The sequence below is a fragment of the Tinamus guttatus genome, unplaced genomic scaffold (assembly GCF_059628265.1).
Source record: "Tinamus guttatus ecotype Peru unplaced genomic scaffold, ASM5962826v1 Tinamus_guttatus_pri_ptg000898l, whole genome shotgun sequence".
Taxonomy (NCBI): Eukaryota; Metazoa; Chordata; class Aves; order Tinamiformes; family Tinamidae; genus Tinamus; species Tinamus guttatus.
In genome coordinates, this window is record NW_028289432.1 from 176,021 (window position 1) to 189,551 (window position 13,531).

The window sequence follows — 13,531 nt, forward strand, 5'->3', positions numbered from 1 at the left end:
GTGCTTCAGATAGCATAATTTGTGTCCCCCACCCTGCAAGCTACTTCTTCATTCTGACCATAGCATTTTTAAAGTCAGGTTCCCATGGAGATCCTTCACCTCTTGCTGATCATTTGTATTAGTCTTCCAGAAGAACAGGAAGGCTGAGAGGTGAGTGCAGACAAGGAATTTTCTCCTGCATCTGCTATTTGTGTCAGGAGACAGTATGCAAGGAGAAATGCAAGTAGTGTTTAGATTCTTGAGTTGACTGCTTTTTCTTTCCCAAAGATCAATATTCATTTATATTTGGGCAAAAAGAGCTAAGAAGTAGAGTTAATGAAGGCAGCATATTTTAGAAAAGTAGGAGATATGTACTGAATACCAAGTACCCCAGGCATATAATTCTGCATTTAGTCAAGGCTCTTGACATAAAACAAGTTGCAGCTGAAGAGTTTATGATTTTCGGGTGTGTTTCTTGTTATTTACAAAGAACATGCACAGAATTCTGTCTCCTTGAATACAGTAGGGACAACAGGAGGCAGATTCTTTGTTCAAAAAATCAAACCTGTTTTATGCCAGCATTCTGTTCAAAATTAGTTCCCCCCCCCGCCCCGGATTTCTTCCAGGGCCATGCTACTAGCACTTCCTGGGCTGGCCCTGGATTTTTTTTTTAACTGCATTCTTGTTCAGTTCACTTCTCACTCACACATATGCAGTCCTACAATCTAATCGGAGCCCATCCTCTGTGCTAGTAAAGCGTCCCAGAGATTTCTGTGATTTCAGTGGCAGTGTCTAGTGTTTCATTTATTGCTAACCAAAAGATTATTTAACTGTTTTCATAATAAGGTTAAATGAAGGCTTACTAGCTAGATGATCAGTTATAGTGAGGTCTGAGACTGCTAATTTATCAAAGCAGAGAATATTGGTAGCTACTAGCATCCTCTAGCCTAGCAGTGTTGTATTTATCATAAGGAAACAAGTTAGGATATGCTGGAATTCAGCTGGGAAGTTGCTAACATGATCAGAATAGAGAAGATGAATCTGAATTAACTAAAGATGTACATTTAAAGTAAAGCATTCAAAAAGCATTAGATTGTTAAGTCCTAAGGTGGCCTGAATTCAATCTCATTAAATTCCTTTTGAATTAAGTTACATAACTTTTAATTCTGAAAGACAGTATCTAAGAGGGAGTTAAATGCAGTTTACCTAATCTACTTTAAAAATTAATTTGGTTTAACATTCTTGAGGGTTACCTTGTATTCCTTAAACATAAATATTGCCTCCATGACTCATTTCATGACATCAATGAAAATGAGAAATGACTGGTCAGTGTAGTACTAATATATACTGACATGCTTGAAGCAGTATGTAATAGGCACTCAACATTGTTCTGAAAAATAACTCCAGCTGATGATATAATGATATATAAAACAGAACGGTATAACAATGCAGTTCCTCTGCCAAATTTGCTCTTAGTGGCAGTGTCTGATAGATGTGACTCATGAACACTGCGATTTAGTAAATGCTTTGCTTTTTGCTAGAGCGATGTAGCTCTAGTCGTGTTTAGGAAGCAAGGAGAGATTTCATTTCATCCATCCATGGGAAAGTGGCAAATGGCTCTGTTGCCCCCAAAAGCTGGCTGAAGCTTAGAAACCTGGCTAAATCCAAATGACAAGTTAACATTTGTTTTATTCATAATTGAAGGAAAACAAATACCTGGGGAATTAAAACTTTAGAATTCATGGTCCTGTAAAAAAAATCCCAAGTTTTTCCATGTCTGAATTTTCTGATATTATTTTACAATTATGACATGATTTTACATTATTTTTATGGATGATGCCATTGACATTCTTTTATGATACAATAGCATAAATGTTATATTTTCATTTTAAAAATGAATGCGGTCTGCTTATTGTTGGTATGAAACACTTTTTCTTTAGTGCAATGAGTCCTGCCTGTGTTATTGAGAAGCAATTCACCATTTTGAGAAAAACCCTTTCTGTGCTCAAGCTGTTGTAGCATTCCCTTTTAGCAAGTGGAGGGCGGTAACTCCGCCTCCAGACTTAACTTAAGCCTCCAGACTTAATTTACCTGTTCTCTGGCATCACTATCCTTAAACCTCACAGAAAATAAGCACACTTACCTCTGCTGACTTATCCCTGCTGACTGCACATGGAGACTGGTTTTCTAATGAGCAATCACATTACTTGGATAAAAGTAAGCAGCATAAATATCAACTTCTTATCTCCCAGGTGTTTCCATATAGTCCTGTTTTACTTCAGAAAAATGAAAAGCTAGACATGTCAAGTGCAATCTATTAAGTGTCCAGGAACAGTTACAAATGCAACTCAACTTACTCATGTGCTATCATCTAATAACAGCAAATAATAAGAAAATAATCAAAATAGATTCCAAAATCAAATCCGAATCTTTTCTGAAGTGAAACCCTTTCTGTTGGTAGAGATGTTAATTGAAGTTAATATGGCTTTGTGGAAGAATAATTTCATTTGAAACAGCTTTTTCTCTGGCTGAAATTATTCAGAAAGTGTTTCCCAACTGTAGCTACTCCTGACCTTATAAAAACTTAAGCTATTCTCTAAAACTTGAAAGCTCTAAAGGATTATATATGTCGTACTGTGTTCCTTTGACTTTTCCCCTTCCTTGAAAATGTAAGCCTATGACAGATCCATCTATTCGTTTATCTTTTACAGTACAGAGCCATGCACATTTCTTGTCCTATATAAATGATTGATAATGTAATGACTTTTAAGACACTGACTACTAGGGAACACTTTGCTTCTTACCCTCTGCTGCATAATTTGAAGTCTCCCACCCCCATCCATGACACACGGGGCCTGTCATTCGCTTTCACTGTCATTTCCTTCTATTTTATCTAAATGTTTCAGAGTTTTTCCCCAGGAAATTCTTTTCATTTTTAGTGTTTTTAAAGGAGCGAGCAAGATGAAAGCTTAAGGAAAAAAAATGTTGTCTTTCTTGACACTATAAATATAGCTGATGTTTCCCTTTTTGTAGCCATGTGGGATGCAATCTGAAAGCCATTAAGGTAAATAGCAGTTAGTGGAGCCTTCATTTTAGAGCACAGCAGATGCTCTGCTCAAAATGAGTATCTTTCAAAAATCATTTAACACGCAATACACAAAGTCAGAGCAAGGGGGTATGAGATTTCAGCAGAAATCTAAAACCTAATTGCTCTTCACACTAAGGCATCTCAAAAGTTTAAGTATTTGTTGGTTTATCGGCATTTCTTATTAGAAGTTTCAGGCCCAGGAATATAACTCGATTGCCTTCTTATGGTGTAAACCAGAAATAACGCATTTGAAGTAGGGCTGTTGTTCCAGTGTGCAGCACTTAATCAGGCTCCAGTAAAGCAGATAAGAGCAATTTCCTTTTCTTTGGCCAACAAGCAGAAGATAAAGTGCCTCTTGACATTTCTTTCCAGCGCCAACAGGCACTGGAAATTGCAACTTGGCAGAGTGACAAAGGAAAATAGATATGTTTGATTAAAAACTTCAGCAGCAGAAGACAACACAAGAAGAGAATCACAGAATACCTAATGCTGGAAGGGACCTCTTGAAATTGAGTCCCCCCTGCTGTTCCAGCTAGGCCAGGTTGCTAAGGACATGAATCAACTGAGTTTAGAGCATCTCCAAGTATGTAGATTCCATGGCCTCTCTGAGAAACTTGTTTCAGTGTTGGACCACAGGTGAAAAAGCTTCTCTGAGCTCTGGGAATTCACTATGGCTTTTCCTTACCTGACAACTGAGGAGGCCATGTATTCTGCTTGCCTAGCCAGGATGCATAATAGAAGATTTAGTTTAGTCATTACTAATAGATGCTTTGACAAAAACTTTCTTGAAAAAGAACTGTGGGGAAAAATATAATAAAAATTTTAGCTTCCTGATGCAGATCAGTTTAGCTGGAAAACATTTCATAGAATCATAGAATGCTTAAGGTTGGAAGGGACCGCTAGAGGTCATCTAGTCCAACCCCCCTGCACACGCAGGGTCACCTAGAGCATGTGGCACAGGACTGCGTCCAAGCGGGTTTTGAAGATCTCCAGAGAAGGAGACTCCACAACCTCTCTGGGCAGCCTGTTCCAGTGCTCTGTCACCCTCACTGTTAAAAAAAAATTTCCTTAAGATCCTGTGGAACTTTTGGTGCTTCAGTTTGTGGCCATTACCTCTAGTTCTGTCGGTGGCCACCAGGGAAAAGAGGCCAGCACCATCTTCTACACTGCCTCCCTTGAGGTACCTATAGACACTGATCAGGTCCCCTCTCAGCCTTCTCTTCTCCAGGCTGAACAGGCCCAGCTCCCTCAGCCTCTCCTCATAGGGCAGATGTTCCAGGCCCCTGATCATCCTTGTAGCCCTGCACTGGATTCTCTCTAGCAGCTCCACATCCCTCTTGTACTGTGGGGCCCAGAACTGGACACAATACTCCAGATGTGCCCTCACCAGGGCTGAGTAGAGGGGCAGGATCCCCTCCCTCGACCTGCTGGAGACACTCTTCTTAATGCACCCCAGGATCCCATTGGCCTTCTTGACCATGAGGCAGCAGTGTGCCCTCGTGGCCAACTTCTTGTCCACCATGACACCCAGGTCTTTCTCTGCAGAGCTGCTCTCCAGAAGGTCAGTCCCCAGCCTGTACTGGTGTCTGGGGTTATTCCTCCCCAGGTGCAGGACCTTGCACTTGGCCTTGTTGAATTGCATGAGGTTTTTCACTGTCCAGTTGTCGAGTCTGTCCAGGTCCCTCTGGATGGCAGCACAGCCCTCTGGGGTATCAGCTAGTCCTCCCAGTTTGGTATCATCAGCAAACTTGCTGAGGGAGCACTCCGTGCCTTCATCCAGGTCATTGATGAATAAATTGAACAGGACTGGACCAAGGACTGACCCCTGGGGGACACTGCTAGCTACAGGCCTCCAACTAGACTTGGCACTGCTGATCACCACCCTATGAGCTCTGCAGTCCAGGCAGTTCCTAATCCACCTCACTGTCCACTCATCTATCCCACACTTCTGGAGCTTGCCCAGGAGGATGTTGTGAGGGACTGTGTCAAAAGCCTTGGTGAAGTCGAGATAGATGACATCCACTGCTCTCCCCTCATCTATCCAGCTGGTCATTTCATCATAGAAGGCTAGTCAGGTTAGCCAAGCAAGATTTTCCCTTGGTGAATCCATGCTGGCTACTCTTGAGCACCTTCTTGTCCTCCATGTGCCTGGAGACAATGGCCAGGATGAGCCGTTCCATCACTTTTCCGGGGACGGAGGTGAGCGGAATGCTCAAGTTTCTGTATTCATCAATAAGGGGGTTTCTCCACAGTTTGGCTGAAGAGCAGGACAAAGGGAGGGGAGACTGAGTGGAGCCATGAGCCCAGAAGGACAAAAAGAGCCATCTGCAAGGAGATGGGGCCTTTACAAAGGAGGGAAACAGGGCAATTGCCCCACATTCTTCAGCAAGGGGGACAAAGGAGTTGGTGAGCTCAGGTGAGAACAGATGGCAGGAGGCCGGAGTTCGGTGTAGGCGGGCCGGGAAGGCTGTAACTGCTGAGTACCTTGGCCAATGGGGAAAAGGAGAGGGCGTCCCTCGGTCGGGAAATTAGGATAAAAGCGGGGCTGCGTCCCCCAGCAATTTGAGAGACCCCACAGGGATATGCCCGGTGGACTCTCCCTTTATTCGAATAAAGTTTTAGGACTCCTCTGTCTCCTTTTTGGACATTCAGTTCTTGACAGCGAGATTTTCCGCGCAATTGGGGGCTCGTCCGGGATCCTTCCACCTTCCAGGAACGGCAGACGGCGATTGGAGTCGACGGCGCGCCTCACCATAGCTTTTGGTGATCGACTCCCTTCGACGGCAGCCTGCACCGGACGACTGATTGGGTTCCCGAGACTGTCCGGAGACAGACGAGAAGCGGATTGGGGGATCCGCAGGTAGGACCAGGAGGGGGCCCTCAAGGGGTGTGACGTAACGGACTAGGTCTGACAGAAGGGACTAGGTCTGACGGAAAAGACCTCCCGGTAGCGCTAAGCCCGACGGAAAGGGCTAAGCCCGACGGAAAGGACCTCCCGGTAGCGCTAAGCCCGACGGAAAGGACCTCCCGGTAGCGCTAAGCCCGACGGAAAGGACCTCCCGGTAGCGCTAAGCCCGACGGAAAGGACCTCCCGGTAGCGCTAAGCCCGACGGAAAGGGCCAGGTTTGACGGAAAGGACCATTGAAATCTCACTGGTGAGTACTATGGGACAGTGGGGAACAAAAGGGGTGGCGACCCCGACATGGGAGTCCAGGGAGAGCAGCGAAGGGAAGGCAAAAGAGGGTGCTGGGGAAAGGAATGATGACCTTAACTTATCCCCATATAGTCCCTTGGGGAGACTTTTGAGGGTTTGGGATAACTTACGCATTCCCCTAGAAATAATTATGGAATTAATGATAAAATATTGTTGTTTTGTTTGGCCAGAATATAAGTTACCAGGGGGATTTAGGTGGCCCCCTGTAGGGTCGGACGACGCATCAGGAGCCACAGGTCTTGTCCCCTCTGCACCTCCTGCTTCTAGTGACAGTGAAGAGGAGGAGGAACAGGACATTTTATCCCCTTCAAAAACAAGAAAAGGAACCCAGTACGAGGTGCCAAAAACTTCTAAAGTTCCGACAAAAATTCGGCAAATGCCCCTACGACAGGTTCCATTGGGAGGTCAGGATGGGGGATTTGGATTTGTAATCGTGCCACTGACCACCCAAGATATAAGGGGATTAAAGAAAGAACTACCTCCTTATTTAGATGATCCCATAGGAGTAGGGGAAAAGATAGATGAATATCTAGGAAATGCAGATTACACTTGGAAGGATTGGGATTTTCTTTTAGGAATCTTATTTGGATTCCAGGAAAAGAAAATGATCTTGCAAAAAGCTCGTCAATTATGGGAGGACGAACACCCGCAGGCAGGCCAAAATGTGATAGATGCACCCACTGTGGATGATATGATCCCAGTGGGAGACCCCCATTGGGATCCAAATGATCGAGTCAGTTTGACCCGTCTTCGAGATTATCGAGCATACATAGTCAGAGCCATTAAAATGGCAGTCCCCAGAACTAATAATATGTCAAAGGCTATGACCTTGGAACAGGGAAAAGATGAGAGCCCCTCTCATTGGCTAGAAAGAATTAGAGATGCTTTGAGGAAACAGGGAGGACTGGACCCTGAGGGACCAGCCTTTGACACATTACTAAAAGTACAGTTTGTCACTAAATCTTGGCCTGATATAAGAAGGAGGATGCAGAAGGATGAAGAGTGGCAGGATAAACCATTAGAGGAATTGGTAAAGAGAGCACAACAGGTGTATGTGAGAAGGGATGAGGAAAAGGCAAAGACAAAGGCAATGATTATGGCTCAGTATATAAGACAATCACAAGGATCTGTGAGGCCCCCTGAGGGACTCCCAAGGGCCAGAGGAAGGGGTCGATCTCAAGGGCGTAATCAAAGGCAGAGCAGGGGAATGGTCTCTTCAACAGAAGATATCCAACTAAAACAAAAATTGGGAAGAAATCAGTGTGCATTGTGTAAAGAGGAAGGACAGTGGAGAAGGGAACGCCCACAGAGGCTAAGAGATCCTCAGGAAGAGGAAATTCACCGACTAATGGAAATGGATTGCTAGGGGTGTCAGGGGCTCCCATTATACCAAGGATCCACCACACGGGAGCCCTTGATAACATGTAGGGTGGGTCTGGACCGAGAGGAAGTGTGTTTCTGGATAGACACAGGAGCCTCTCGATCCACCTTGAATTTTATGCCAAAAGGAGGGCGATTGTCAAAAGGCTCCTTGGTTATCCAAGGGGTAAGTGGGAAAGACGAACGAGTGCGTATTATCCAGCCACTGGTAGTGGATGTGGGAAATAAATTTGAGATGCATGATTTTCTCTTTGTCCCAAATTGTGATTGCAATCTGCTGGGGAGGGATTTGATGGCTAAATTGGGAATGCAAATCAGTATTGTAAGAGATGATAAAGAAGCTTGCACTACTGTAACTTTGTGCAAAATGTCTGACAAAGCTTATGCTGAAGTGAACCCAGAAGTGTGGGCAGTTCCAGGAAAATATGGAAAACTAGACATGGAACCTCTCCAAATTACTTTAAAGCAACCAGGGCAGATAGTCTCTAAAAAGCAGTAACCTATTTCACGAGAGGGAAGGAAAGGCTTACAACCTACTATTGAGTCTTTGCTGGAAGCAGGACTTTTGGAGCCGTGTATGTCTCCATACAATACTCCCATTCTGCCAGTCAAGAAGCCAGATGGAACCTATAGAATGGTACAGGACTTAAGAGCAATAAATGAAATTATCAAACCAAGACATCCCACAGTTCCAGATCCATACACTATTCTAAACCAGATCCCCTCTTCACATCAGTACTATTCACTACTTGATTTGAAAGATGCATTTTGGGGATGTCCTCTCACAGAGGATAGTAAGCAATATTTTGCCTTTGAATGGGAACAAGAGGAGGGAGGAAAAACAATAAAACACCAATTGACATGGACAGTCCTCCTGCAAGGATACACCAAGGCACCGGTCCTATTTGGACAAGCCTTGCAGAAAATACTGAAGGAATTTATCCTGCCCCCAGGAGCCAGGTTATTGCAGTATGATTTGCCCCTATCAGGGGAACAAGAGAGGGTGGTGAAGGAAACTGCTGTGAAGTTACTCAATTTCTTGGCCCAAAAAGGGCTTAGGGTGTCCAAAAAGAATGCACAAATGGTGGAAAGAAGGGTCAAATATTTGGGGCATATTTTGACCGGAGGTTTACGATGCCTTGACCCAGAAAGAATTCGGGGAATTTTAGAAGTGCCATTACCCAGGACTAAGAGAGAGCTACGGCAGTTCCTAGGGCTAGTAGGATACTGCAGAGCCTGGGTTGAAGACTTTTCTGCATTAGCTAGACCACTGTATGACTTTTTAACCCAAAACAGCCCCAATGTTGTGGTATGGACACAAGAAGGAGAACAGAGCTTTAGAAAATTAAAAGATAAATTGAGCAAGGCTCCGGCCTTAGCTCTTCTGGACACAGAGAAAGAATTTGAATTATATGTGAATGTCAAACAGAGTCGTGGCAAGGAAATTTTAGTGCAAAAGCATGGAGGCATGCGAATACCAATAGCTTATATGTTAGACCCAGTGGCTAAGGGGTGGCCTTATTGTCTGCAGAATTGCGCAGGTACGGTCCTAATAGTAACTGAGGTCCAAAAACTGACCACAGAGGGATCCCATGATGTCAAGGTCCCATACCTTGTCAGGGCCTTGCTATCTGAAGGGGCTTCTGAAGCGAGGGAGGGTTTAACCCAGCTTCTTGTCTAACTGGTCCTGAGGGAGAAGAATGAAAGGAAATCCATGACTATTATATTTAAAGCAATATGTAGCCAGAATACTTTTTCTTGTGAAGTCTCTCCGACAGGAAGCCCAGCTCACACAGATCCTCCCCTTGGATTTTGCAGTCCATGATATCCAACCAGGGGATTGGGTCTTGGTACATCAGTCAAGACAGCTGAGCATGGATGGACTCATCACACCAGAGTTAAGATTTCCAAGACTCCAGAAGCCTGGACTTCTCAGTTGATCTGTACCGCTGACGGGGAGTGGGTCTGGAAAATAAACTCTGGGTTGCTGGGTCTGTGGGAGTTCAGGAGGATATGAAGACTACTGATGGGTACTAGACATACTGAACGCAGGTTGTTAGTTAATAAGCTAGTTTGTAAAACAAATATTGTTCAAAGGAAAAAAAAAAAAAAAAGAAAAAGAGGAGGGATTGAGCGGAATGCTCAAGTTTCTGTATTCATCAATAAGGGGGTTTCTCCACAGTTTGGCTGAAGAGCAGGACAAAGGGAGGGGAGACTGAGTGGAGCCATGAGCCCAGAAGGACAAAAAGAGCCATCTGCAAGGAGATGGGGCCTTTACAAAGGAGGGAAACAGGGCAATTGCCCCACATTCTTCAGCAAGGGGGACAAAGGAGTCGGTGAGCTCACGTGAGAACAGATGGCGGGAGGCCGGAGTTCGGTGTAGGCGGGCCAGGAAGGCTGTAACTTCTGAGTACCTTGGCCAATGGGGAAAAGGAGAGGGCGTCCCTCGGTCGGGAAATTAGGATAAAAGCGGGGCTGCGTCCCCCAGCAATTTGAGAGACCCCACAGGGATATGCCCGGTGGACTCTCCCTTTATTCGAATAAAGTTTTAGGACTCCTCTGTCTCCTTTTTGGACATTCAGTTCTTGACAGCGAGATTTTCCGCACAGAGGTGAGGCTCACTGGCCTGTAGTTGCCTGGGTCCTCCTCCTTGCCTTTTTTTGAAGACTGGCATGACATTGGCCTTCTTCCAGTCCTCTGGCACCTCCCCTGTTCTCCAGGATCTTTCAAAGATGATGGAGAGCGGCTTAGCTATGACCTCTGCCAGCTCCCGCAGCACTCTGGGGTGCATCCCATCAGGGCCCATGGATTTGTGGGTATCGAGGTTCCTTAGGTGCTCTCTGACCCAATCTTCCTCTACCCAGGGCGAGTCTTCCTCTCCACCGGCTTCTTCTCTTGTCCCTAGGGCCTGGGGCTCTAATGGGCTGCCCTTGATAAACACCAAAGCAAAGAAGGCATTCAGCAACTCTGCTTTTTCTGTTATTTGTAACCAGGGTGCCCACTGTATTGGAGATGGAAATTTCTGTGATCTGTAGAGTCATAAAAATCTCCTGTGAGAAGAAGAGGCCAGACCTTGGGCAAGAAGATGTTTGCCTGCCTGGGCTGAGCGATAAGGAGCACGGATGCAGCTGTTCAGCCTGGTTCACAGGCAGCCCCCCCCGCCCCCCCCCGGAAACCTGTTGAAGCCGGCTGCTCGGCTGGGCTTGTAGCCAACTTAACTGCAGACGTCCTCCAAACTAGCTTTGGAGCCCAAACACCCGGAAAGGAGGAAGAGGAGGAGGAAGGCAGGACCCTCAAATTGAGGGCTGGGACCCCTAACTGGTATGCGCGCCTGTGCACCCCTCAGGGGAGAGTTACGCAACTCGAGGCACCCCCCCTCCCCCCCCCCCCAGCTGGCCTCCTGGGTCGTACTGACCCTATGTGCCAGGATGCACTGGGCATAGAGAGGACAGTGCACAGAGAGTGGAGGGGAGAAGAAACTCCTCACTCTGAGTCCTACGCTGTCTCCGCGGGAGCTGGTCGGCAACTCACTCTCTGATCTGCCAGCTCGAGAGGATGTTCGGGCCCAGATAGGCAGGTATCACCTTGTGAGTAGTTATCCATACTTTGCTGCTTTTATGTGCTTATGTAGGGACTAAATAGTTAATGAAGAGTGTACTAATAAGCTAGTCAATACTTAGTCTCAATCTGCAATGACAGGTGGCTCTGCATGGAGGGGTTACCTATCTGCAAGGACTCCTGATATATGGCAAGTCAGGATGATCTGCATGGAGGGGTTGCTTATCCAGAGGTCCCAGTCAGCAATAAAATATAGATAACATTGACATGAAAGCAGAACAGGAAAACGGGAGGGGGGACACTTTTGGGGTAAGAACAGTATAAAAGAGGGACGACCTAAGCGGTCAGGGTCCGTGGTGTGACCCCTGCGTGGGAAAGCCCAGACCCCAGCTAGCTGGTAATACTTATTATCTTTCTCCTATTATTAAAAAGCACAATATATCGATGGTGTTGGCCTCTTTCTCCGTCAATTCGAAAACCAGACCCAACATTAGGGGGCTCGTCCGGGATTTGAATACGAGGAAGAAGAAATAGAGAAAGATAATAAGTCAAGGGAGGCCTCAGGGGGTGAGCTGGCAGAAATCCAGGTGGACGCACCGAAGGATAGTCGGCTGGAGTCCGAGGGAGATGTCCCTCGGACTCCCAGGAAAAGGAAGGGTGGTTGGTTGGGTATACCGTTTCTCCTTGACGAAGGGAGACCGGTTTGGGAAGGGCGAATTCTGTTAATAATCGCCCTTACTGGTTTACTGGCAATTGTATTAATTTTGGTTTTAAGTGACGAGCCTGATAAAATGGGACAAGGGAAATCCACCCCTTTGTCATTAATGTTAAATCATTTTGGATATGATAAGCATCGGGCACGTGATTTATCTGTAGAAGTGTATAAAAACCGATGGGAGATATTTTGTAAAAGTGAGTGGCCAAGTTTTGACGTAGGCTGGCCGAGAGAGGGAAGTTTAGATTTAGAATTGGTAAGGAAAGTAAAAGAGGTAATAATGAGACCTGGGTCGGAAGGACACCCAGATCAATTTACATATGTAATCACCTGGGAGGATTTGGTTTTTCATCCACCCCCATGGTTGAAACCTTTTGTGGGGGGGGAATGCAAAGGATGAAAAGGTTGATATTTACCTAATGAAAAAGGAAGGGAAAAAGGCGGTATTATCAGATTTGACTTTATATCCAGAAATATTGGATGAAGAAAGTGGGCATAATTTCCCCCCCCGCCTTACGCACCTCCGCCCGAGGCACGAAGGGAGGTGAGTAGTAGTGATCAAAGAAGGGAGGGAGGGGAAGGTAGGGGCCCAGCGTTTGGGACTCGATCTCACCAAAGGGGAGACGAGGGAGGTGTGTCAAGCACCTCTCAAGCTTTCCCAGTTAGAGCAATTGGAACAATAGGGCCTCGGGGACAGCGTATGTATCAATACTGGCCATTCTCTTCTAGTGACTTGTATAATTGGAAAAGTCAAAACCCCTCTTTTTCCGAGAAGCCGGGAGCGTTGATTGATTTATTAGAATCCATCTTGTTTACACATAACCCTACCTGGGATGACTGTCAGCAGCTTTTAAAAGTGTTGCTTATGACCGAAGAGCGCGAGAGGATCCTGACCGAGGCACGAAAGTTGGTGCCGGGAGAGGACGGGAGACCCAGTGGGCAGCAGAACCTTATCAATGAAGGATTCCCATTGGTAAGACCACTGAGGGATTTTGAACAACCTGAAGGTAGGGAGCGTCTCCGAACATACCGGCAAACGCTGATGGCAGGGTTGCGGGCGGCGGCGCGTAAACCCACTAACTTAGCAAAAGTAAATGCTGTTAGGCAGGAAGCCGAGGAAAGCCCTGCCGCTTTCTTAGAGAGAATATTAGAGGCGTTTAGACAATTCACTCCTTTAGATCCTATGAAGGAGGAGAATCGGGCAGCTGTCATCTTGGCATTTGTAAATCAAGCTGCCCCGGATATAAGAAAGAAATTGCAAAAGATTGATAGGTTGGGGGAGCAAACTTTACAGGATCTTTTAAAAGTAGCAGAAAAGGTGTATAACAACAGGAAGACTCCAGAAGAAAAACAGGAAAGAATGAGAAGAGAAGATCGGGAATACCAGGCAAAAGAAAATCAGAGAAATCAAAGGGAGATGGCTAGGAGATTTTTTTGAAGCAGGAGAAAAGTCAGGGAGGCAAAGAAGGGGACCGTCACCCCCCAGAGGAGTTGGGGCACGGTTAGGAAAGGATCAATGTGCAATTTGCAAAAAGAAAGGACATTGGAAAAATGAGTGTCCGGAAAAAGGGGGCCACCTAGAGTACTGGTGGCAAAT